The sequence below is a fragment of the Eumetopias jubatus genome, unplaced genomic scaffold, assembly GCF_037043125.1.
Source record: "Eumetopias jubatus isolate StellerSeaLion01/CBP00866 unplaced genomic scaffold, mEumJub1_p1.0 scaffold_7, whole genome shotgun sequence".
Taxonomy (NCBI): Eukaryota; Metazoa; Chordata; class Mammalia; order Carnivora; family Otariidae; genus Eumetopias; species Eumetopias jubatus.
Window position 1 is genome coordinate 24,395,633 of NW_028274813.1, and position 25,278 is coordinate 24,420,910.

At 47.1% G+C, this 25,278-nt stretch overlaps 1 protein-coding gene across 3 annotated transcripts in view; it reads right to left on the reverse strand.

The window, feature by feature from the left end:
- Positions 1–17,001: 17,001 nt before the first annotated feature.
- The window catches only part of ADCK1 (aarF domain containing kinase 1), a 146,929-nt gene continuing 138,652 nt past the window's right edge, over positions 17,002–25,278 (reverse strand). For 2 of the 3 annotated variants that reach the window (XR_015768478.1, XR_015768476.1), the window contains 3 exons: positions 19,672–19,847; positions 18,591–18,810; positions 17,002–17,522 (listed from right to left, as the gene is read on the reverse strand). The gene's annotated coding sequence lies outside the window, so the exon portion shown is untranslated. The remainder of the gene's footprint in view (positions 17,523–18,590; positions 18,811–19,671; positions 19,848–25,278) is intronic. The other variant, XR_015768477.1, reaches the window with a different exon arrangement.

Here is a 25,278-nt window from a genome sequence, read left to right on the forward strand (position 1 = left end):
GAAGCTGGGCTAGAAATTCTGCCCCTCTGCCTCACTCCCTTACTTGCCTCTCTAGGCTGTTTCCTTGGCCCTGTTCTGTCTGCTCATCTTCTCTTTGTTGGTTTTCCCAGGGACCCTGACACCTAAAGTAACTCAAAAGTCACATATATGATTCTACTGCAAACATATCCTCCCCTAAAGTGAGGGCTGTAGACTGTATTTCAATGAGAAAATAATTTAGCAGGTAATAAATTTTCCCTTCTTTCTGTGTTCCTAGTGGGCCTTGAAATTAGCAAGAACCAAATGTCACATTAATTTCACTGTAAGGGGCCAGTGCTAAGGGTGACATCGTAGCATCTCTCGGGATTGGGATCCATTAGCCTGAGGACCACCGGAGAAAGGGAAGCTGACACTCATCGCGAGCAGGTCTCATGTGAAGCCCTGTTGTGTTTTCTCCTGGGCAGCTTCCCAGGAGGATAGAGCTGGGCTCTAAAACGTTAAAGGTGTTATGGTTTGGGGTGTGGACATGAAAAGATTTTCCAACACTTTGGTCTTGTTCTCAATACACTGCTTGTATCTCCATCCCTCTTTCAGGAGGGCTTGTGGGGAAAGAGGATCTTGTTGTGTCTAAGTGATAGTCTCTCTGTTCCAAAAGAATTCCTGCAACATTATTGAGCGGGACTAGGAAGGATTAGCAAATCCTCGGATTACTTGAGCAATAAAGATATACTGCCATGGGCCTTTTCATTTGGAACTCAGTCTTGGTCAATATCAACATCTTATGGCTAGTCGATAAATCCCAGTTTCAACCACAGTGGAAGAAGCATCAATGCCTGCTGCCGGCCACTTAGTTTATGGTGAATCAAGACCTCGAACGAAGCTTTAAATTTGCTGATGCTTTTTTCTGTGGGGTTTGTCATGGCTCACCCAGCCAGATCGATTCGATGCGTCGTACGGGGGAAGAGGAAAAGGTTTGTGGCTCTCAGAGTATTAGCAAGTTCATTTCACGCTGATGTTGCGACAGAGGCCAGGGGAAGGTTTACAGAAGCGGCATTCATCAAGCCAGCTGGTCGACCACGACAGCCCTCAGGCTTGGAACAGAGACACCCAGAAGGGAGGGGCTAGGGGCTGGCAATTCACAGGGAGAATTATGGCTTCTCTGGCAGAGGCCAGGTAACCAAGAGGGGAGAGGGTCTGGAGGCTCTAATGGCTTACAGCCTGCAGAGAGGAACCAGAAGTGGGCAGTAGCCTAGTTCGCTTTAGCTATCAGGAGCTATTTGGAACAAGGGCATTTTTCCCTCCCCAGAGTTTATGGCAGATTGAATGCAAAAGTGGCCCTAATTCTCCATCCTTCCCACACCACTTGCAAAGTGACTTGTAGTTCCTCCCATCAAGGGGTTGAGTCTATTTCCCTGTTCTTTGAATCTAGGTTGCCTTGTAACTTACTTGGACCAACAGACTGCAGCAGCACGAGTGGGCAGCAATGTCTCAGTTCCAAGCCTAGGCCTCGAGAGACCTCGCCCACTCCCCCACACCCCCTCTCTCTCTTCATCAGGAGAACAAGAGCAGCTAGCCTTCTGGAAGATGAGGGAGCACGTGGAAAAGAGCTGCATCTCCCCAGCTGAGGTCATCCTAGACCAATCAGCCTCCCGCCAACCTGCCAACGGACCACAGATGCGTAAGCAAGCCCAGCTGAGCCCAGCCCAGATCAGCAGAGCTGGCCAACCAATCCATAAACCCGTGAGCAATGATAAATAGTTATTATTTTAAGTCACTGAGATTCGGGGAGTAGTTTTTATGTAGCATTATGATGTCAATAGATAACTGATACCAGGTTCATCCAATTATTTTAGTAACCACAACAATGCCCAGGGTAAAAACACCCCAGGCCATGAACATAAGGGTCCCTGATTCTCTAAGGACCAGAGTTCTACCAGCTGGTGCTAAAAACCTGAAGTTTATATACACGTGCAACAAAAAACCTGCAAGGTCAGACCATCCCTTCCTCAATGGACTGCCAGCACAAGGTCATTCACATTTGCCCAATTTAACTTATTCTTAAGGGCAAAGGTCACAACTTCCAAGACAACCAGTCCAGCTTTAGCTCCAGGACAACACAGCTCTTTTTTTCTGTAATGGATGGGCAAATGCCCATCTGGCCTCTACCTCCCCAATCTTCCTCTCTGAGTTACTGAACCATTTGGTGCAAGGGGCAAGGTCAGCATTCCAGGCTGAAGAGAAAAGGGGACCGAAGGGTATCTGTGCTAGCCATCTATGGCTGCTGTAACAACAGACCACAAACTTAGTCTTAAACAACACCCAGTTATTAACCAACTGTTTTAGAGGTTTGAAGCCTGACATTGATCTCACAGAGCTAAAACCAAGATGTTGCCAGGGCCACCTACCTTTCTGGAAGCTCTAGAGGAGAATCTTGTTTCTTAGCTTTCCAGCTTCTAGAGGTTGCCCTCACTGTGGTGGCTCATGACTCCCTGCTTCCATCTTCAAAGCCAGCAACCGTGGATCAAATCCTTCTCATCTGGCAGCTCTCTGACCTCTCCTGCCTCACTATTCTCCTTTTAAGGACTCAAGTGATTAAATTGGACCCAAGCAGATAATCCAAGGTCATCTCCCCATCTCAAAGTCCTTAACCTTAATCACAGCTTCAAACTCACGTTGGCATTTTAAAATAACATCATCACAGGTTCCGGGGATTAGAACATGAGCATCTTGGGGGTCCATTATTCTGCCTACCACAATTACACTGTGATTTCGTATAACGAGGACTAAGAGACAGGAAACTTTTCTTTTTCTTGGCTATCTCCATGGAACTGATGGGCCAACACCTGGAATTCTATAAAATGGGCTCATGCTAAAGGAGGGAGAGATGGAAGTGGGTTAATAGCATCCCATAACTCATCCACAGAGCTGCAGAACATCCCTTCCTCCCTGACATGCTGGTCTCATTATTAAGGCTGTAGGATCTGGCTCCCAGTTCAAGGGCAGGACCAGATGGCCTTAGCCCAGCAGGAATGCAGCCCACCATGCTCTCCTGATCTGCACAGAACTTCCAGAAGCTGGTGATGCCCTCATGGCAAATCATGAAGGCCATTCAGGAGCCGTAGAAGACTGCCACCAACAAGGTCCTTTCCCCACTTACTGATCCCTTGTGCTAAGAGTTGAGGGGCTCCTGAGGTGGATCTGAAGAGATTCTGCTCTCAAAGCTCTTATAGACTAGAGGATTACACAAAAGATTCATTTCAATAAGGGACTATTTAAAATTTTAGAGAAAAGCACTGCAAGCAACAAACACATAAAATGTGATAGAAGTTCAAAGCAGGAAAAGCTGGGGAGTATGCACAGTGGATAGGGAGAGCAGGAACAAAGAAGAATCTGGCGAGGCTTTTTGGAAAACATTAAGGAAGCATGTTCTACATTTTACAGTTTAAGCTGGGGGTAGGCAAACTTCTTCTGCAAAGGGGCAGATAGTAAATATTTTAGGTTTTGCAGGTCATATGGTCTCTACTACTCAACTCCACTGTTATGGTACAAAAGCAGCCACAGATAAGTGACTGTAGGGCATGGCCGTGTGCCAATAAAACTTTATTTATAAAAATGGGCAGTGGGCCATATTTGGCCCACGAACGGTGGTTGGCTGATCCCTGCTTTAAGCCATGCTGTAGGCATACAGTGAGCGTTTGCATAACCATGAAAAGATTTATAGAAGATCTAATGCTTGGGTTAAGCTTTGATGAATGGAGAGAACTTGACTATGAAGGAAAATTGGGAAGAAGGTAAAATTAACAATTTTTATGAGATACTGAAGAGACCAGGCCCTCAAGAATTGCAAATAGAGGATTTGGGATAGGGGAAAAACTTGAAATACAGCTAGTTTGAGTAGCGCTGTTTTATGAAGAACTTTGATAGACAAGTCATTTAGATGTAGGACAATGGGAACTAGGGAGCCCTTGATAGTTTTTGAACTGGAAAGTTATGGCATGCAAATACTTTTCAGATCACTGAATAAGTTTAAAGATTGGCCTCTGGGGCTATGCAAGCATGCAAAGCAGAGGTCCTGAGTACTTGTCCCCACGGGATAAAAACTTGCCCCTGTCTCTAGCCAGCAAGTGGTCGTGACACCACCTGCTCCCACACACAGTTGGAACCTCACACATAACTGAGCTCAGATCTGCAGAAGATTCTAGCTGCCCATTAAGGTATGGGTCTGGCTTCCCCAAAGCATTGGATACTTTTGCCTTCCTATCCTCTGTGAGGGGGCCCCTGTCTCCATCCCTTCCCCTGCTCCCTCCCCCGTTTCTCCACCCCAAAGGCTTCCTGCTGCTGTGAATCACATGTCCTAACAAATGAGTTACCAAAGTCTCCAACAAGCTGCTCATCATTGTCCCCAGCAGGAGAAAAGCAGCCATGACCTGGAGCTGGGACCTTGTTAGGAGTTTGTAATGAGCTGACGGGGAAGCTATTTCTGCCTGATTAGAATTCTAATGCACAGCTGACTAGGTGAGCTCTCTCCCCAGCACCCCCACCCCTCTCCCTGCTCCAAGCAGAGCTCCAGGCAGGAAACGGTTCTCTGCCAGCAGTTAAGACCATAAGGAACAAACACAAAGCAACCCTAGAAACTCCCTGTCCATCCTTCTTTTCCATCTTCTGAAGGGGATACCTCCATCTTACTCATTTTTCCAAGCACACCAACCACTGCCACCTGCTAACATCCTAATGACGCCACCTGGCCTATCCATAACTGGTCACCGGGTGCCCCAAGTGTCCTGGCAAGGTCCCCACTCAGAGAGAGATGGAAAGGCAGGAGAACACAGCCTCTGACTAGTCACTGGAAAGATGAGGCCAAAGGCCAAATTCCCAAAGCAACCAGTCAGAGTGAAGTCTCCAGCGCAAAGAATTTTCCTCAGGTTCAATTCAGAGAATATTTTGATACCCCAATTTTCTTCCAGTTGACTGGCTTTAGAAAGCATCTGGATTAGTTCCAGTGTGAACTGATTCACCACAATAATGATTTTTAGAAGGAAAATGAAAACTCAAAACATATTTTGGGGGTAGTTCACAGTTGAATAAAAAAACAATCTTTGGGTTCAGTTTGGGATTCAGGTTGTACTTAGGTTCAAGTCCTTATATCAGAGGAACCTGAATTTTTTTTATTATGTTATGTTAATCACCATACATTACATCATTAGTTTTTGATGTAGTGTTCCATGATTCATTGTCTGTGTATAACACCCAGTGCTCCATGCAGAACGTGCCCTCTTTAATACCCATCACCAGGCTAACCCATCCCCCCACCGGCTCCCCTCTAGAACCCTCAGAGGAACCTGAATTTTTGAAAGCTTAAGAGATTTTTCATGTAGGCCTAGGTTATGAATGCAGGGAAAAGGACATTTTGGGGTGACAGAAAAAGAAATTCTCTCCAGATTTGGTAAATCACCTTGGGGTGCCTGGGTACAGCCCAGTCTGGCCCCTCTGCTTAACAAGGGAAGCTCCTATGTCATTCCAAAAGGAATCACAACCAAGGAGTCCCTTTGCTGTTTCCCCCACAAAAGCAGGATTCTGTTCCAGGCTAAATCACAAAGCATGAGAACTTTTTTGCTCCCATCAAGCAAATCACACCAGAACAGGTTTTCTCAACCTTGGCTGTACATTGTTATCACTTGGGGAGCTTCCCAAAATGTCAGTTCCAGGGTCTGCCCCCCAGAGATTCTGATTTAACTGGTCTGGGGAATGGCTTGGGTATTGAGACTTTCTAGTGTGTAGCTAGAGCAGAGAACCACGGGTCTAGAGTAATGTTTCTCAAACATCCACGTGTACGTGAATATCCTGGGATCTCGTTAAAATCAGATTCTGATTCACTAGACCTGAGATGGGCCTGAGATTCTGCATTTCTTCTAACAGGCTCCTGGAGGATGCCCATGCTGCTGGTCCTCGGACAATTTTGAGTAGAAAGGATCTAAAACATACCATCTGGAAGTGCTACTACATTTATCAGACCCTGTATTTTCCAAGACTGTCAATGATCATCAATAGAAATCCAACTCAACTTGGAATAAGAAAAAGGAGGAATTTATTGGTACAAATAAATAGGAAACCCAAGGGTAGAACTGGCTTTAGGCACGGCTGCATCCAGGAGCTCAAATTGTGTCACTAGGACCTTCTGCTTCTATTTTGCTTGCCCCTGAGTTTGTTCCATTTTCAGGCAGGCTCTCTCCATGTGGCAACAAAGATGGTCCAAGTAGCTCCAGGCTTACATCATTCACACAGCCAGCGGTGACAGAGAAAGGAGCCTGCCCCCCCCCCCCCGCCTCAATATCCTTACTGATCCTTGAAAACGATTCATTTTCCCCAGCTTGGGTTATGTCCTCACTGCGGGTCAGGGACTGGCAGAGTTCTATGGTTAACAGGCTCACCTGAAACACAGGTATTGTGGGATGAGAGTTTCCCAAAGGAAAGGATGCAGAGTAAACCACAAAGGAGCTGATGGCCTACATGAGCACAACAGTTAGTGCCAGAAGCTCCTTAGACTTCCATCACAATCTCCTCTTCTCTGGCCATGAGCTCTTACCCACCACGACTCTTCTCTGCTCCTCACGAATGGGCTGAGGCCCTCGCTACTACGCAGCAGATTTGCTCTGGTCACATGCTGGCATCCTGGGTGAGCAGAAGCCAAAAAAGTAGTCCTTACAACTCCAGACAACTCCAGCTTCCTCCATCCCTTCTCACTTCCACAACCAGGAGAGGAAAAAGACCAAGGAATGGACAGTGTTCTAGGGATGGAAAAAAATGTTCAGAGATCAAGCTGAATCGCTCCATTTCACAGATGAGAACACTGAGGCTCAGGGTAGCTGAGTAACTTGTCCAAGAGCACTCTGCAAAGTCAGGCTCTATGATATTTATATTGTCTCCTCTGAAATCAGCACCAGTCTAGTCCAGGCCTTGGGCCTCCTTTGGGTTTAAAAACTATTTTTGGCTAAAAGGGAGAGGTAGGATGGAGGTCACAGTCACAGACAGGGTTCCAGCCCCCCTGCTATGTCTCTAAGTTCTCAGGAGTCAGTGTGTGAGGTGTGCATGCCCACAGGGTTCTGCGTGGGCTGGGGTGTGGGGAGAGATAAATTCTGAGCATTCAGCAAGGAGGAAACACCAGCAGAATCCACTCAAAAGAACCTCTCAGACTCCTGAAAGGGAAACTGACAGCTTATTATTTATATTATTTATAATATTATTTTTTATTTATAAGAATAGCTAACATATGTAACGTTTAATATATGGCAGGCCCAATCTAATTTAATTTACACTAACTCATTTAATCCTCACAAAGACCCTATGAGATCACAACAGTTATTATTCCCATTCTACAGATAGCAAAACTGAAAGCACAGAGAGGCTGGAGGAGTTGGTACCAAAAAATGTGATGAATTAACTTTGAAAGCGTTTTCCTTTCCGTGGGCACATATCTGCCCCTCAGCCGCCCAGGGCACAGGAAAAGGGTTACCACCGTGATTCTAGAGGCAGTGAGATTCAGGGCCAGAAAAGGTACAAGGTTTCCTGTGTTAGGTTTGCAACCAGGTCAGCCTGCTGCCCCCTGGAGGTTGCTGCCGCTACCTGCCACAAGGGAGCGCCCATGCCCGGGCCCGCATCTCCCGGGTCAGAGACCGCCCCCCCCCCCCCCCCCCCCGCCGTAACTGGAGGAATTTAAAACAGGGGAGGAGCCAGGGCGGTAAAAGCAATAAGGAGGGCATCATGGAAGAGGCGGAACTGGCTTAGGCCTGAGCAAGAAGGAGGATTTTAGTAAGTGAAGGGCATAAGGAAAACGATTCATTCAACATTTGCTAAGCACCTACTGTATACCTGAGCATGAGGTCAAAACCTGGTGACAAATGAGAGGGTTCACATGGGGAAGTAATCACAGTAACAATAGCTAGGCTTAGTGCAAGCACATCATTCCCATCATTTCTTCACCTCTTCACTTCTCCCATGGACAGGTAGGCATTCTGATCTCAATGTGCCAGGCAAGGAGCCTGCAAATATGGATTGGCCGTCTCAGGCCACATAGCAGCAGGAGTGCAGTGGAGTCGATTGTGTGCCTCTCTCCCTAACAGAACATTCCATGACAACACCCTGGTAGCTTCAGATCGGCAGTGGTGGCAGTATTTACACCATGGAAATGGGCAAACACCCTCGGGAGCCCACTGTTAGACATTTCCCAGCACACCACAGCACAGCTGCTAAGAGAATGAAGAGTGGGGCCTGGAACCCCCACTCTCTCTCTCCTAAGCTGGTGCTCTTAGCCATCGCGCTGCCCTCCGCATAGCTCAGTGTAACTAGTGCTAGCAAGCTCAGAAAGGAACACTCCTCAAAGATAACAACCTGACTGCCTTCAGACCAAACATGGCATCCGTTCTTGGCTTCGCTGTGCCTCCATTTCTTCACTGGTAAGATGGGGATCATGATAACATCTGCCTCGTAGGCTGGTTGGTGAATTGATACACATGAAGCTTTTAGAATAATATCAGGTGCATGGTAAGCACTATGTAACTATTAGGTTTCATCTGTTAGTTAGGGCTACACAGTGTTTAAAGAACAGGGGCACCTGGGTGGCTCAGTGGGTTAAGCATCTGACTCTTGCTTTCTGCTCAGGTCATGATCTCAGGGTCAGCTGTGTCTGTCAGGCTCCGTGCTCAGCAGGGAGTCTGTTTGAGGTTCTCTCTCTCTCTCCTGCCTCTCTCCCTGGTCTCTCTCTCTCTCAAAAAAGAAATAAAATGTTTTTTAAAATGTTTAAAGAACAATATTAATTAGTTGCCAATATTTTTAAATCATATTTCTGTGTAAAAATTCAGATATCTAGATTGTTTGGAAAAATTGTAAGATCTGACCTCACTTTACCATATGATAATAACCAACTGGAGCGAGATTACAGTTACCCCCCAACCCCCTCCATGAACTATGCCCTTTGGGGAACTCTTCTTATTTCATTTACCAACTGCCCCCCCAACCCAGACAGCACCCATAGGCATCTGAGTTTGAGACTCCTGCTCTCTGCTTCTTAAAATGCACAGATTGAATGTGTTAGGATGAATGATCTGCCAGCCACACGTTCATCTGGCAGGCTATACACCTGCTATTATACGTACTTAAAGCTGAGGAAGTTGGTCTCAGAGAGGCTAACTGTGCCTAACTCAGCATTGTAAAGGCAGGGACTCAGAGCCCAGATCTTCTGGTTCCTCATTCAACAGCCACCACCCACATCTGAGCCAGAGCCTGACTCAGAAGCAGCTTAGGGAGCTCTCACAATGTGGAGAGTAGGGCCAGGTAGGGTACAAAGCTCTGCCCATCCTTCCTGGTTTCCTGGACATGATGGGATACGGCAGATGTAGCTCTCAAGGAGGGTTGCCAGATGAAATCCAGGATGCCAATTAAATTTGAATTTCCAGTAACATTCAGATAAATGACTAAGTTTTAGCATAAGTATGTCCCATGTATCATTTGGGACATACTTATACTTTATGAATTTGTCAAATTTCAGATAATGAATTATTTTAGTATAAGCATTTTACAAATAAAGCATGAGACATACACATACCAAAAAAGTTCCTTTACCTGAAATTCAAATTTAACTGGTACTTTTATTTGGTAAGTGCCATAACCCTAAAAATTCCTAGAGGCCTCTGCCAGCCCAGCCCCAAGGATGATCGACAAGGGAAAAGAGGAGGAGGAAGGCCTCACCCCAGAGCTGTTTAGGAGCTCTGGCCTGGGACAGCAGCAACACTGCCCACCACCGCCACAAACACCCGCACCAAAAGTTAAAACTTCCTTTGTCTTCCCTACATTTATTTTCCGAGTCAGTCCTGGTTTTATTTCCCAATGTGGGCAAGTGCTGGATCTCCCAAAAGTCTTCACCCAGCCATGCCGCTGCTTCGTTTCTGCAGTCACCAGGAAGCCACCCCGACCTGTCAGAAACAGGGGGGCTGACCGCCAACTGGGGGTGTGGGGTGCGGGCAGCGGCGGTGGCTTCCGCTGGGAAACGCGCCGCAGGTGGGATCCCCGGCCAGAGCTCCTCTCCCTGGCCCTCGGCGCCCTCGGGCCGCGACCCCCGCAACCCGACCCAGCAGCGCGCCCACCTGGACGGCACCCTCCCCTGATGGGAGCGGCCACAGGGCCCTGGGGCCGCTGCGCGCGAGGACTGGCGCCCCCCGCAACACACACACACCACCCCCCCACACACCACCCCCCACCCCACCCCACCCCACCCCACCCCACCCCCACCCCCACCACCCCCCCACCCCCCCGACCCCCGTCCCTAGGCCTCCAGTCTGACAGTCGCCGCGCCCTTGCTCGAGGCTGCGCCCACCAGCGTAGCCCTGATGATCCGTGACCGCGCAGACACCGGCGTACAGACTCCTACCCTCTCCCCTCCACTCCGCGGCTGGCTGCACCGCTCGACCTTCCTCTGCTAACCCAAGGGCCTGGTGGGCGGAGGGCGGCAGGTGGAGCCAGGCTGGCTGGGGGTGCCTCCCCCATCCCTGGCCCCCAGTAGGGGCAGGCGATCGGCCCCCTGCAGGCACCTGCCCAGGTGAGGTGGGCCAAAGACACGCGTGAGGACACACACACACACACACTCGGCCCTGGCTGGGGCCCAGGGGCGCGTTCTGCCAATCTACCCCCCTCCCTGGGTCAATGATCAGGCCCGAGGACACACACACACACACACACACACACACACACACACACACACACTGTCGGCCCTGGCTGGCATGCACACACACACACAGTTGGCCCTGGCTGGGACCCAGGCATGCGTTCAGCCAATCTACACACACACACACTGTCGGCCCTGGCTGGCATGCACACACACACACAGTTGGCCCTGGCTGGGACCCAGGCATGCGTTCAGCCAATCTACACACACACACACTGTCGGCCCTGGCACGCACGCACACACACACACACACTGTTGGCCCTGGCACACGCGCGCGCGCGCGCACACACACACACACACACACACGCTCGGCCCTGGCTGGGGCCTGGGAGCACGTTCGACCAATCTACCCCCCTCCCTGGGTTAATAATGATCAGGCCCGAGGCTGTGTCAGCTGTTCTGGGTGGAAGGCAGCAGGACGGGTGAGAAGTTGCCAACCCCATCCCCCAGCTCCTGAAACCCCAGGCTGCCCACCGACAGGAAAGCAGAGGGTCCCAGGGCAAATTTCCCACGGGGGAGGGGGTGGTGCCCCTCCCCCGGGCAAGGAGGCAGCACCTGTGGCAGAGAGATGGGCGGCTGGCAGCTCCAGGGCGAGGCTGCCCTGCCCCTACAATGTCATGGTCACGTAGCTTTCCTCGCCCAAGTGTGCATCAGCTCCATCCCTGCCTTCCTCCTCCGGGCCCAGCCATCCCTCAGCTAACCCCGTTTGTTTTCTGCTTAGCACTTCGGAGGGCTTGCTGTTACCTACTTGCCGGTTACCGCCTCTCCCCGATACGGCCTTTCCCATTCACTGCTCTGCTCCCAACACCTACCACAGTACCTGACCCGTGAGACTCTTAGTCACTGTGCGGGCCACTAGGCTAGCCCCCAGTCACACAGGCCCTCCCCAGGTGGGCCCACATCCCTGGGCTGAGGGAGGTGCAGTTCTGGGCCCCACCCAGGACAGCGGCAGAGGGCAGGTCCGGCTCCTGAGCTACCGTGGGGTGGGCCGAGGCCATGGATGGTCCTCCCTTGCCCCTCCTTTCCACAAGGTGTTGGCCGAAGGACGCTCCTTAAATGGCCTGCTCCACAAACTTAGCCACCGAGTCATTTGACAGGAAGCCAGACCTCAACAATCAGCATTTGTGGAACGAAAGAGGAGAGAGGGGGGAAGAAAGAGCTTTGACTCTGACTCTCTACTGTTAATCACTTTCCACGTCCCAAGAGCACCTCAGATTTGCCTGCTTCTCTCCACGGGCAATGCCACCACCGTCATCAAAGCGAGCAGCCTCTGTCCTTTGAAGCCCGGCATCTCTTCTGCAGCACACGCTGGTGGGGCCCACCCCAGACCCCATGGGCCCCGTCTGGGCTCACCTGCAGCTGCGGTGGGTGGTTGCAGCTCCCTGCCTGAGGGCTTCCGTCCATTAGCCCAGGAGCTTGCTCAGCCCTGGAGCAGGACAGCGGCTGTGGTAGGGATTTAACGCCCAGTGAACACTCCTCAACCCTTGAGAGCCAGACTCCCCGATAAATAACCACCCCCACACCCTGGGAGGATGGGGTCCACAAGACTCCTCAGAGGTCCCCAGGAAATTCAGCCCCCCCTCCCAGGCCCCATCATCTATCCCCCTTTATTTATTGGCTTTTCTCTCATTTCTTCTCAGTTCCCCCATTCCCTCAGATGTGCTTCCCAAATAAAGGCTACTTTCACCCAAATCCCTGTCTCAGCGTCTGCTTCCGGCGGAATAGGTGAACCTCCTACCCGGCCCCAGACTTCCACTCTTACTTCTTTGTGTTTCTGAGAGGCAGGACCGCAGGGACACTCACCTCTTTCACCACAGAGACTTCACCTGTGTGGCTCAATGTATTCTTCATTCAACGACTATTCATTGAGTGCCTACCACTTAAGGGTCAGGAATCCTTGCGCTCATGGAACTGACCTCCCTCATCCTCTCCCCCCTTTGCCCTCCTTCCCCAACACATACGCCTGCTTCTTTCTCTTCGCTCACTCCTACTTACCATTCAAGTCTCAGCTCAAATGTCCCATCCTCCAAGAGCTCTTACTGCCCCCCTTCCCATCAACTCCTCCCTTCCCCACCCCCAGCCCCCGCACAGAGCCTGACCTTTCTCATTACACCTGTCACCAGATTTGTCTCTCCCGACATCATGCTCCCTCCACAAGCATAAGACAATGCCCATTGCTCTCTCAATGTATCCTCTGCCCTTAGCGCTGTGCCTGGTACCTAGTGAACGAACCAGTAAATGAATGAGTGAGTGAATGATCTAATGGCACCGTTGTCATTAATGAAAGGTAAGCAGAGGAATGAGAAACTCATCCTTGTGGTTGGGCAGGAAGAGGCAGATGAAGAGAAAATTTTCACAGTAGCCAGTAATGGTGACTGAGATGACCACAAATTGTGGAGGTCTAGACCATCAGGTAGCAGCCAGAATGTCCGTGGGGGCCCAGAGAGAGCAGCAAGGAGGATGCACCGTGAGATGCAGAAAAGGCAACCCTCCAAAACCAAACCTTTTATTCCTCCTTCACCATTCCCCAGCCACAGAGAGGCAGCAATGGAAGGTATCTCGGGGAACATCTATCCTCCCGTTTCCCAGGTGAGAAAACCAATACCCAGAGAGGTGCCTTGGCCTAGTCCTATGATTAGTGGCAAGCCTCCAAATGCTGAACTTACTGTCCATTGCTTGTTAAAATCTGAGCCTCAGGCTGGCCCATTCCAGGCTGCAGGTACAGCTTCCCATAGCATGCCCTCAGCCACAAGCAGCTCATTGTCCAGGAGAGACAGCTTCCAGGCTATATATCAGTAATCAGTGACGTGTGGGATGCTCATACCCCTCTCCTGGTAGCCCGGCTCTCCCACATTGCCTTTCTCCCACCAAAGGACTGCTCTGAGGAGACCACCCAGACTCCACCTTTCTAGAACCTGTGCTCTGGATTCCAACAGCCTTTCCCAGGATTGAACTCTTGCTTAATTCTTGCGTGTTCAGGCCTCCTCAAAGAAGCTCAGTGCCCCCAGGTGCTCTGTGCATCCAGATGTGACTCAGACAGTAAAGGCAAGCCTCCCCTGATGGACACTTACTGGGCTCTGCCCACCCATTTTGGGTTTAGTCCTAGCAATAAACCTCACCCCAAGCTGAACAGCAAACTATCAGTAGCAACTGGGCAACGTCGCAACTGAAATCTCTTTATACTTGGTCTTCAATATATCAGAAGAATAAGCAAACATACAGAAAAAATAATAACTCACTTTATTAAAAGCTTTTGATGTGCCAAAACCTATGTTAAGCATTATATTGGATTTAATATAACAATTGTATGAGGTAGAAAGTTTTATCATCAATCCCATTTACTTATAAAGAAACTGAGACTCAGTGAAGTCAAGTGACTTGCCCAAGACCACACAACTAGTAAGTGATAGAACTGGTACTCAAGCCCTTTTCCATCCAACCCCAAGCTCTCAGCTTCCTCCCACCACCAAACCACTCACCCTTTCCCAGAGACCAACCAGGACCCAGACACCAAAAGGGAGCCCAAGTGTGTGCCAAGCACCAACATCTCTGGAAAGATGGCATCCCAGAGCCAAGTGATTATCAAAGGATGGTCAGACTGGCTGATACTCAGGTAAGGAGAAGAGGGAACTACTATCACATATGACCCAGAATCACCATGACCCTATGCCTGCCTCTGAGCTTTGTCCTGGGGCCCAAAGCAAAATGTGAGGCTTGGGAGCCTTCAGCCCCCTTCTCTGCCCCATCCATCCCCTTTCCAGTAGCCCTACCCCATGTCCCCTCACCTCCCCTTAGCCACACACACCCGACACCACTCCATCGTGATAGAGAGAAGTGGCTAGGGAGTTAGGGATGTGTCATCCTTTGAGAGCATGCACAGTTTTAAAGTGGATGCAGAAGGAGGCAATCCTAAAACAAAGGAAGAGTTGCTCCCCTACCTTAGGATGTCTCAATCAGCTGTGAGGTAATCTGTCACTACTAGCAGTGAAAATACTAAAATTTGGGATTAAGTATGTTGGAAAACCGAAGTAAACTTGGATCTTCCCTAAAACCACATCATAGTCACTTGAATTTGATGTGTATTCTTGCATGGAAGAGAGAGAACGGCCTGACAATTCATTCACTAGTACCTGCATAACTCACAACCCACTCTGAATATGGCACAATCCAAGTGAATAATTAGGACCGCTATATTATTAGTAATGTGGCATTTGGGAATTATTACAGCACTTTACTTTCTCCCAGGTTTTTTTTAGATTATATCAAAACTGGAGTATCCCCAGGGGAGTATACGCCCTGACACGGGAATATCATCCATCATGAACACAACAGCTAGGAAAGGAGGCTCTGAGGAAACTGCAGGCTCAAAAGGGCACTTTGTGGAGACAATAGGAAGCTGTGACAGCTTGTAAGATGCGTTTTCATTCAAGAAGGTCTCCAAACCCTGCCTCCTCCATGAACTCTTCCTCCAGCAGTGGGAGAGAACTGTCTGCTCCAGGGCCAGAACTCTCCCAGGGACAAGGGGCCCACCTGCTTCAGTCAGCTCAGCTGCCATACAAAATGCCATAGACAGAGAGGCTTAAACAACGGACTTTTGTTTTTCAGAGTTCTAGAGGCTTGGGAAGTTCAAGATCAAGGTGCCAGGAGGTTGGGTGCCTAGTGAGGACTCTCTTTCTGACTTGCAGACAACCACCTTCTTGCCATGTCCCCACATGGCCTTTCCTCGGTGTGTACAAGTGGAGAGAAAGAAAGACATCTCTCTCTCTCTCTTATCAGGCCACCAATCCCATCATGAGTGCCTCACCCTCATGACCTCATCTAACTCTAACTACCTCCCAAAGATGCCAGCTCCAAATATCATCACCTTGGGGACTCGGGCTTCAACATATGAATTTGGGAGGGTCACAGACATCCATTCCATAGCACCAGTGATGGGAATGATCAGTATAAAGATTGGTCCTCAGGTGACTGGTGCAAAAATGGAATCATTCATTCATTCATTCATTCATCAAACTGATATTTATGAGTACTTACTATCTACTAGGCATATACTGACATGGATTAGCACTCATCATATATCAGTGGTCTGCACTGAGGTTCCAGTGTCGATTCAAGTAAATCTAGTTCCTGCCTTCATGAAGATAATAGTCTTCAAGATAGGACAACCAGAATCTGTGGAGAAGAGAGCACCAGATGTCAGTGTGGGTCTCTGCAGAGCTCATTCATTCATTCAGCATTCAGCGAGTATGATTGTGTGCTGGACATGGGGAGAAATCAGACACGGTCTCTGCCCTCAAAGAGCTCACAGCCTAGAACATAGAGGCAGATTGCAAACACAGGGCGGTTAAGTTCTACAGAGCTGAGTCACGACATGTACATGTAATGTTTGTGCATACAATTATACAGCAAAAAAAGAGAGAAAAAAAATCAGATAAACAACACAGTGGTTCACCCACCATTCCTCCCAGTGAGCAATACCCCAGCACGGGCCCGAGGTGGGGTGTGAAACGAGTGTACCTTCGGTGTATTCCACTTCCCATTATCTCTCTTGGTGTGATCGTTGCCTGTTTGATACTCGTTCACGATTAAAAATCCACATTTTCTTCACTCAAGGCCCCTAACCTCAAGCCAACCACTTCATCTGGTCATCAGCCAAAGAAGCGGCATCACTTTCAACACAGGCTGGGCCGGACTTCGTTTTTCTTTTTTTAATATACTTATTGTTTGCAGTACAGTTGACACAAATATTGTATTAGTTTCAGGTGTTCAACATAGTGATTTGGCAATTTTGTACATTACTCAGTGCTCACCACGATCAGTATAGTGGGCTGGGCTGGCTGTGTGTGGTGATATACTTTGTAAGTTGCCCAGAGAGTTTATCACTTGAGCTGGGACACCCCTGAGAGTGAAGTCTAGTGATGTTGAGAATTACACCAGAACAAGAAGCATAAACTGAGACTGTCCTGAGCAATTCAGGAATCTGGCATCTCTGTTTATGGGTGACTTAAGGGATTTTTATTTATTTTTTAATCTGAAAAGAGGTTTTTTTTTAAACAATATGTTTTGTTACACAGGTATTAAATATAAGAATGTTTTCTAGTTTTAATTTTATTTCTTTTAAAATAGATTAAAGTTCACAATAATTATTCAAAAAGAACACAGTGAAAAATCTCCCTGTGACTCCTATCCTCAGCCACTCAGTTGCCTGCACAGGAACCAGCAGCCTATATATAAATACATATATATACACACATGCATATACATTTATGTGCATATATGTATACATATATATACATATCTATATTTTACACAAACAATAGCACAGTATTCACACTGTTCTGCCCTTACTTTTTTCTAACGGTACACCTTAGAGATCATTTCATATCGATATGACAAGCTTCCTGCTAATATATGATGCTTTACTATTTCACTGTATGGATGCAAATAATTTATTTAACCAGTCTCCATTGATGGACATACAGATTGTTTCCAATCTTCTGCTGCAATGAATGACCTTGACCATGTATCATCTTGTATATGGGCCAGTCCATCTGTAGAATAAATTCCTGGAAGTAGAACTGCTGAGTCAAAGGGCTTATCAGGTGAGATTCTGTTTGGTGGCTCATAACAGAAAAGCCAAAACATTGGTCATTTAAACAAGATAGAGATTTATTTCTCCCACAAATAAAAGGAGTCTGGTGGTGGGCCATCCAGAGCTGCCATGGACTTCCAAGGGTCAAGAGTGACCAGGATTCTATCTTTCTGCTCTGCCATCCTCTGTTGATTGTGGAGGCCTTCTTTCGGTAAAAGAATACAAAATTACAAATACCTATAGAGTGAGGAAAAAAATCATAATATAATACATGTAAGTTCTTAAGAGCTGAAATAACACAAACATCACATCTGGGAAAAGTAATATTATAACTACTCAACTGCCCACTCTATAATAGGTTTTTTCCCTACTTTTTCTGGCTACATGATCTTCGATCACTTTACCACAGAACAATATTTTGTAATACCTTCTGGAAAATAAATAAAAAGATAATTGAATTTTCCTTCAGCATGGCTCATTAAAATTTATTATTATTGTAGACAGTTAAAATGCATAAAACATGTGAGACATACTATTTGTAGTACCACTACAGATTTTGCCCCACCAATATAGGAATTCTGATAAAATCTATGGTTCCCAATGCCCATAAGAAAAATATCCGGTGTGTTTATTAATGTATAAGCTAAGTTACTGAGCACGTGCCCAGTAAAAGAAAGCTCCTATCTTACCTGGCATCCACGAGTACCAAATTCTCACCTACAATTTTATACATCTTACAAGTGGGAGCATGTTACACAAACTAGTTTCTGGCTCCACTCATTTTAACCTCTTTTTCTCTTCTGCTACCAAATACTTCTGATGCTGGGCATAGGACACATTCACATTGTGATGTGATCCCTGGCCCTGCATCTTGGTATTGCAAAGCCAGGCACAGTAAGCAGTAGGGGTATTCACGGAAGCCATTCCTACAGCAGGACGGCTAGCAAATGACGGCAAACCCCAGAAGCATATCCACTTAAACACCGACTAAATGCAACCCCAGTTCAACTTCCCCCTAGCTGGATTCCCCAAATTCCCGTGGCCATTCTAATACCAGCCAACCCAAGGGAAAGTGTGACACAAGAGAAATCAGAGTTGAAACAGACAGCAGTCTAAACCATGTACAGTTGAAACATCTTACTTCTGCAAAGAAGTTACAAGAACCCCTGACCACATGAACACGCCAGGGCTCTCCTGGGGCAATGCTCGTGCAAGTGAAGGGCTCCGAAAGTTCAGCTCCCTTACCTGCATGGTACAATGGCCCTGGCCAGCAAGGTTCTGGATTCAGACCTGCCAATCACATACCCGTGATCTGGAAGGCGGAGGGGAGGCAGAAGCCCTTCTTCCTCTGCCAATGGCAGGTGCTGAGGTGCCACTGTCAATACATATGAGTTTTTGCACTGGCTATTAGGCTCCATATTCTGCAGTCCATCCATCATCCACTTTGGGTCTACCGACTGTAGAGGGCCGCTGTATGGGTCAGCAGCAGCTTTCATCGGCTGTTTGTTTTAATGTAATTTCCATTCTAATTGCACACATGCAGGAAAGCAAAGAACACAATGAACACCTAGGTTCTATCTGCCCAGTTGCAGCCATCATTAAAATTTTGCCATTTTTTGCTTCATAATTGAATCATTTCATGGTAGATATAAAAGATCGTAACAATTCACCCCTAAACACATATCTCCAAAGAGTAGGGATGCTTTTTCAATTAACAACAAGACCAAAAATATCCCTAACAAAAGTAGCAATAATTCCCTAATATCACCTAAAAGTCACTTCATATACAAATTTCTACAATTGTCCTAAAGATATATTTTATAGCTATTTCTTTGACACCAGGATCCAATAGGTTTCATGCAATGTATTTGTTACGCCTCTTAAGTCTTGTCTTATTTAGGACAACCCCCTCATGACATTGACTCTTTGTAGAGATCAGGCCAGCTGTCATGTTGAATGTCCCACATTCTAAATACATCTATTTCCTTACTCTGTCATTTCGCTATTCCTAGTATTTCCTGCAAAATGAGGTAGATCTAAAGGCTTGGGGGGTTTCCAGCCAGACTCATTGAGGTATAATTTATATACAGTAAACATCATCCTTTTTACTTTACTGTTCTGTGCATTTTGACAGATACAGTCATGTAATCTAAAAGCTTGGTTTGATTCAGATTTAACACCACTGGTCAAAATACTTTAAAGTGATGCTGTGAACTTCCTATTAAACTTCTTATCACATCCTCAGGTAATGTCTAGTTGTTCCACTATTAATGATACTAATTTTAAACACTGGGTTCCTGTAGCTTTCTGATATCTGAATGTGTATTAGTTTTCTATTGCTGTGCGACAAATTACTATAAACTTGGAGGCTTAAAGCAACACCTACCTATTACCTCATAGTTCTGTAGGTGGGAAGTCGGGCATGGCATCGCCAGGTTCTCTGCTCAGGGGATCACGAGGCTCAAATCAAGGTTTCGGCAGGCTACATTGTCATCTGGAGTCCGGGCTCCTCTTCTAACCTCATTAAAGTTGTTGGTGGGATTCGGTTCTGACTGATCTTGACTGTCGAGGGAAAATAAAACTGATACTACTCAGCAGGGACCTGAAAGGCATATGTCTGGAACCTGGAACCACAGGATTCTTTGGGGTGCCTACTTGTACCTCTATGTCCATTAGGAAATATTAATGGAAAACTACAGTAACCACATACAGGAAGAACCACCAGGAGATTACATTCTTCAGGAAGGAAGGCTTGGGTTATTCCACCAGATAAGAGTACCCCAAATAGCTGGATGCTGGCTGAGGGCAAAAGGAACAAGGGATAGATGGCAGAGGAAGGAAGTTATAATAACCAAAATATAGTAAATATACAAATATGCATATATATTCTTCCTTGCTTTCTTAGGTATTTTCTTCCTCTTTCTTCCCCCTATTATTTTATATAAGGAGTGTTAGTGGCAGCTGATCTTACACTTTAGTCTTTAGAATATCAAACAGATTGTGACTGAACAAGAAGGGAAAAGAACGTCAGCCAGAGATGGACACCACAACTAATGAGTCTCTGGCTCTTTCCTCTTTGGGGAGAGAGTGGCCACCTTGTTTGCATTATTTTTTAAAAGATTTTATTTATTTATTTGAGACAGAGAGCAGAGTGAGAGAGAGCCTGATGCAGGGCTTGATCCCAGGACTCTGGGATCTTTTTTTTTAAAGATTTTATTTATTTATTTGACAGAGAGAATGAGACAGAGAGAGAGCATGGGTGGGGGGAGGGTCAGAGGCAGAAGCAGACTTCCTGCTGAGCAGGGAGCCCGACATGGGACTCGATCCCACGACTCCAGGATCATGACCTGAGCCGAAGGCAGTCGCTTAACCAACAGAGCCACCCAGGCACCCGTGGACTCTGGCATCTTGACTTGAGCCGAAGGCAGTCGCTTAACCAGCTGAGCCACTCAGGCGCCCATGGACTCTGGGATCTTGACCTGAGCTGAAGGCAGACGCTTAACCAGCTGAGCCACCCAGGCGTCCCTGCATTATTTTTTTTAGCTATGCTTTCATTTAGATGGAAGCATGTTGTTGTTATATTGTTATATATCATATATGCTGTTGGAAATTTAACTATGGACAAAAGGGCACATACGGATGCTGGGAAGCCAAAGAGCTGGATCGTATGAGATACTATCTACTATAGTTCAGCACCCCTTTCAAGTCCCTCCTCTACTCTCCCATAGGGAGATAAGATACAGATCACAGGGCTTAGAAGTGCAGGAACTACATTTCCCAGATGTCCTTCCCAACTGGGATACAAATAGGGTTGTTTTTTGCCAATGAGATGTGCTCACAGTGAGATATTAAAGACTGAAGTGGGTAGGAGCCATCCCTAACCTGGTTCTGACGGCAGCTGACACGGAGGCTCTGGCCACTGTGAGCTTTGCAGTAGTCAGCCTAGCACTGGCTTCAGGGTTACAAGGCAGCTGTGATTCCCTAGTCTCTGGGTGGTGGCAATGGTTTTCCAGACCTCTCAATCACAGCTTGGGGCAATGTGACCAAGAATCCTAACTTTTGCTCTTCCCGTCCATCTACTGGTTTTTACCATCGTCTGAGTCCCTATATTATATCCCTTTCTGCTCAAAATACCTAAGATGGTTCTGAAGCTCTGAACTGAATGCTGACAGACTCTTCCATGCGGTTTGTACCAATCTGCATTTTCATCCACAACGTTGGAGAGTGCCTCTTTCCCTCACAGCCTAAGCAACACAGTGTATTATTGAACTTCTTGTCGTTTGACTAATCTCTTAGGTGAGAAAGGTATCTTAGTGTAGTTTTAGTTTGCATTTCATTCATTCAGTGACAGTGAACTTCTTTTCATATGTTTAGAAGCGATGAGGATTGCTTCTTCCGTGCATTGTGCCACTAGCTCACTGTCACATGGCTGCAACCACAAGGCTTGGACCCCAGGCCCCTAATCATACCAGGTCACCACAGACCTCCACATTACCAAATCCCATCATCAACCTTTGAGTCTTTTATTTATACTACTAGCAACATTTAGCAAAAATGGCCATGCCTCTTCTTTGAGGCACTGGCTGCCCTTGGCTTCCAGAGCTCATACTATGTTCATTTTCCTCCTAACTCACAGTTCCTTTTGTATGTTCCATCTCATCTCCCCAACTCTACACCATTGGGTTGCCTTGGGCCCCAGGTCTTGGACCCTCTACTGATCCCCATTCACCTGTGATCTTGTCCAGGCTCATGGCTCTCAATCATTTTTCTATACTGAGGGTCCCAAATTTATATCTCTAGCTCCAACCACTCCCCTACTCGAAATCCCCACTTGGATGTTTAAAAGTCATCTCAAACTAACCATGTCCAAATCAAACTCACCTCCTCCCTTCTAAAAAAAATAGAACCTTCTCCTCCCAGTGCTCTCTGTTTCAGTTAATAATAGCACAGCACCATCTCACCAGCCACCCAGGCCACAAACCAGGCAGTCCTCCTTGATTCCTATCACCCCTCATCCAATCTTCACAAACCTACCAGACCTACTTTATTTTTTTTTTAAGATTTTATTTATTTATTTGAGAGAGAGACAGAGAGAGCATGAGTGGGGGCAAGAGCAGAGGGAGAGGGAGAGAGACAAGTAGACTCTCCACTGAGCAGGGAGCCTGACATGGGGCTCAATCCCTGGACCCTGAGATCATGACCTGAGCCAAAGGCAGATGCTTAACCAACTGAACCACCCAGGCACCCCCATATCTACTTTAAAGGTCCATCGAGAATATGATGTTCGTAGCCCCATCGTGGGTCCTGGCTTATTGTAGTGGCCTCCAAATGATCTCTCTGCCTTCATTCTTGTTCCCTACCAGCTCCTCACAGCATACCTGCTAAAAAGATTCCATTAGAACATAAGTCACATCAAGTCACGCCAATCAAAACACCCCACTGGATTCCCATATTACTCTCAGTAACTTCCAGTTCTTACGAAAGCCTCCCAAGCCCTTCTTGATCTGCCCTCCTGGCCAACAGGTCTCCAATCTTATCTCTACTGCTTTCCCTTCCATACCCTCTACTCCAGCTATATAAGCCTCCTTGTACCTCAGACGCACCAAGCACATGCCAGCTTCGGAAATTTTGCACTTGCTCCCTCTGCCCAGAATGATCTAGACAGCCAAGCTGCTGACTCTCTCAGCTCCTCAGTGCTCAAAGGCACTTCTCATGGAAGAGGCCTTGCTTATTCAAAATAGTCACTTCTGCCCTCCCTCCAGAAAGTCCTATCCCCACTTCCTGCTTTTTCATCATAGCACTTAGGATGATCTGAGCCTCTGCCACCAGCACAAACACCCCCTTACCAGCTAGGAGTGTAAACTCCATGACAATCAGGATTTCAGGCTGTTTTATTCAGTGCAAAATCCCTAGCACCTAGAACAGTGCTTGGCATATAACAGACCCTCCGTAAGTATCTATATTAATAAATGAATGAACAAAAGTTAACATATAACCTGTAGGACATTCATGTCACAGGATGAGATGTAGATCTGGGAAGCCATGGGAGTGGGTGAAATTACCTTGGAGGGAGGAGATAAAGCTGTAGATGGGAAATACTAACTCACAAGCCATGGTAAGTGTCTAAACTGGAGAAGAAGAGTTCAATGAGAACAGGGCAAAAATGCTGTAGGGCAGGTGAGGGTTAAGAGTAATAGCTGAAGTACAGGGGGCATCTGAGTGGCTCAGTTAAGCGTCCAACTCTTGGTTTCAGCTCAGGTTGTGGTCTCAAGGTCATGAGATCGAGCCCTACGTCGGGCTCTGCGCTCAGTGTGGAGTCTGCTTGAGTTTCTCTCACCCTCTCCCTCTGTCTCTCCCCCTTGCTCATGCTCTCAAATAAATCAATCTTCAAAAAAAAAAAGGAATAGCCAAAGTGTAAAATATGTCAGGTACCCTAAATGTATCAACTTACAACAACCCTATGTGTTCAATACCATTATTATTCCTAATTTCCAGACAACTAAGTGAGTACAAAAGGTTTAAGAACTTGCCCAGGGCCATTTGGCAAAACTGGGGTCAGAAGCTGGGCTGTAGTCTTTATGTTTCTACTATAACTGCCCTATAACTGCTTTGATGGGAGCTGATTAGGACTGTACCAAGGTTGTGGAGGATCCTATCTCCAGTCCCCATCTCCATGCTCACCAAGGAAGACAGGAAGAGCATCCGCGGAGTGAGGCAATGTGTCCTTCCCAGGGGGCTAAGATGCATTACCAGAATGAGCTCTGGGGGGAGGACCAACACAGGCTCCTGTCCTGGCTTTGCCACGTAACACTCAGGAAATTCAGCCTAGCTACTGCATATTCCAACTGTCCCCCTCCTCATTGTGCAAAGAGGGAGCCGGCTCACATAATCTCACAAGTTCCTCCTGGCTTAGAAATCCCACAGTCTACAACCAAGGCACCAACTCTGTTAACAAGAGAGAGAAACACATCCTACAAGATACAACTTTCCTGCTACAAGGTCGTAGGGAAAAATCAACAAATAATGAGGGCCTGTTAGATTTTTCTCATGGAATCGGAAGCTCTAAGAAGGTTACTAAGAACTAGGGACTTGGAAAAAGGAGCTATGGCAAGAACTGGACATCCTTCAGGGGGACACTGCACATCTTGGATGCGTGTTCATTATCAGGGTTCCTCTTCTTTTTGGTATTATAATTATTTTACTGGTGAGCAAAACGGGAGACTCTACATGTCAGGGGAGAGGCCAAGAATAAAATTTAATTCCTGAAAACATAGATTGTAGAAGACATCATGCTAAAAAGGAGGAATTTTTAGACATACACATACGTCTATAAATAAGTAGAAGCTTGTGTTGATGTTCTGCACACACCTGTCCATAAACTGTGCTTGTGCGCACATGCCTGGACACGCTCACGTGTGTGACACATGCTCACACAGCGCGTCTCAGCGTGCGTGCGTATCTATATATACCCACAGGACTGGCCAGATATAGATTTATATATTGGAGCCTGGCTCTTTAAAATGGGGGATAATGACACTGAAAATTATTCCAAGCTTTTCAAAGACATAAATGACCAAACTGCCTCCTGACTCCTGAATTACATTACCCAGAAAGAACTTAATAACACGTTATTATCGCTTCTCCTCACTGACAGAATTTTGGGGCTGAAAAGACAAACAAGAACTACGTTCGTAATCACCAGCACAGTCACCTCTGCCGAGCTGTGACCGCCGCTAATTCCAGGTAAGTGCTGTGGGGTGGGAGAAAGCCTGCAGCTGGGAATGCGACTTGGTGCTTGGTAATTGTCACCAGCTCAACTGGGCTGTCACCAGCTGAGAGGGGGCTACAGGAAGCTCATGGAGCCAACAGAGAAGCCCATGGGGTAAAGGGTAGAGAAGAGAGATTGCATTATGGGAACCAAAATATAATTTCTCAGTTCAAAGACATAATATACATAAAAATCCTTGTGAAACTGTAAAGTGCTCTACCAATG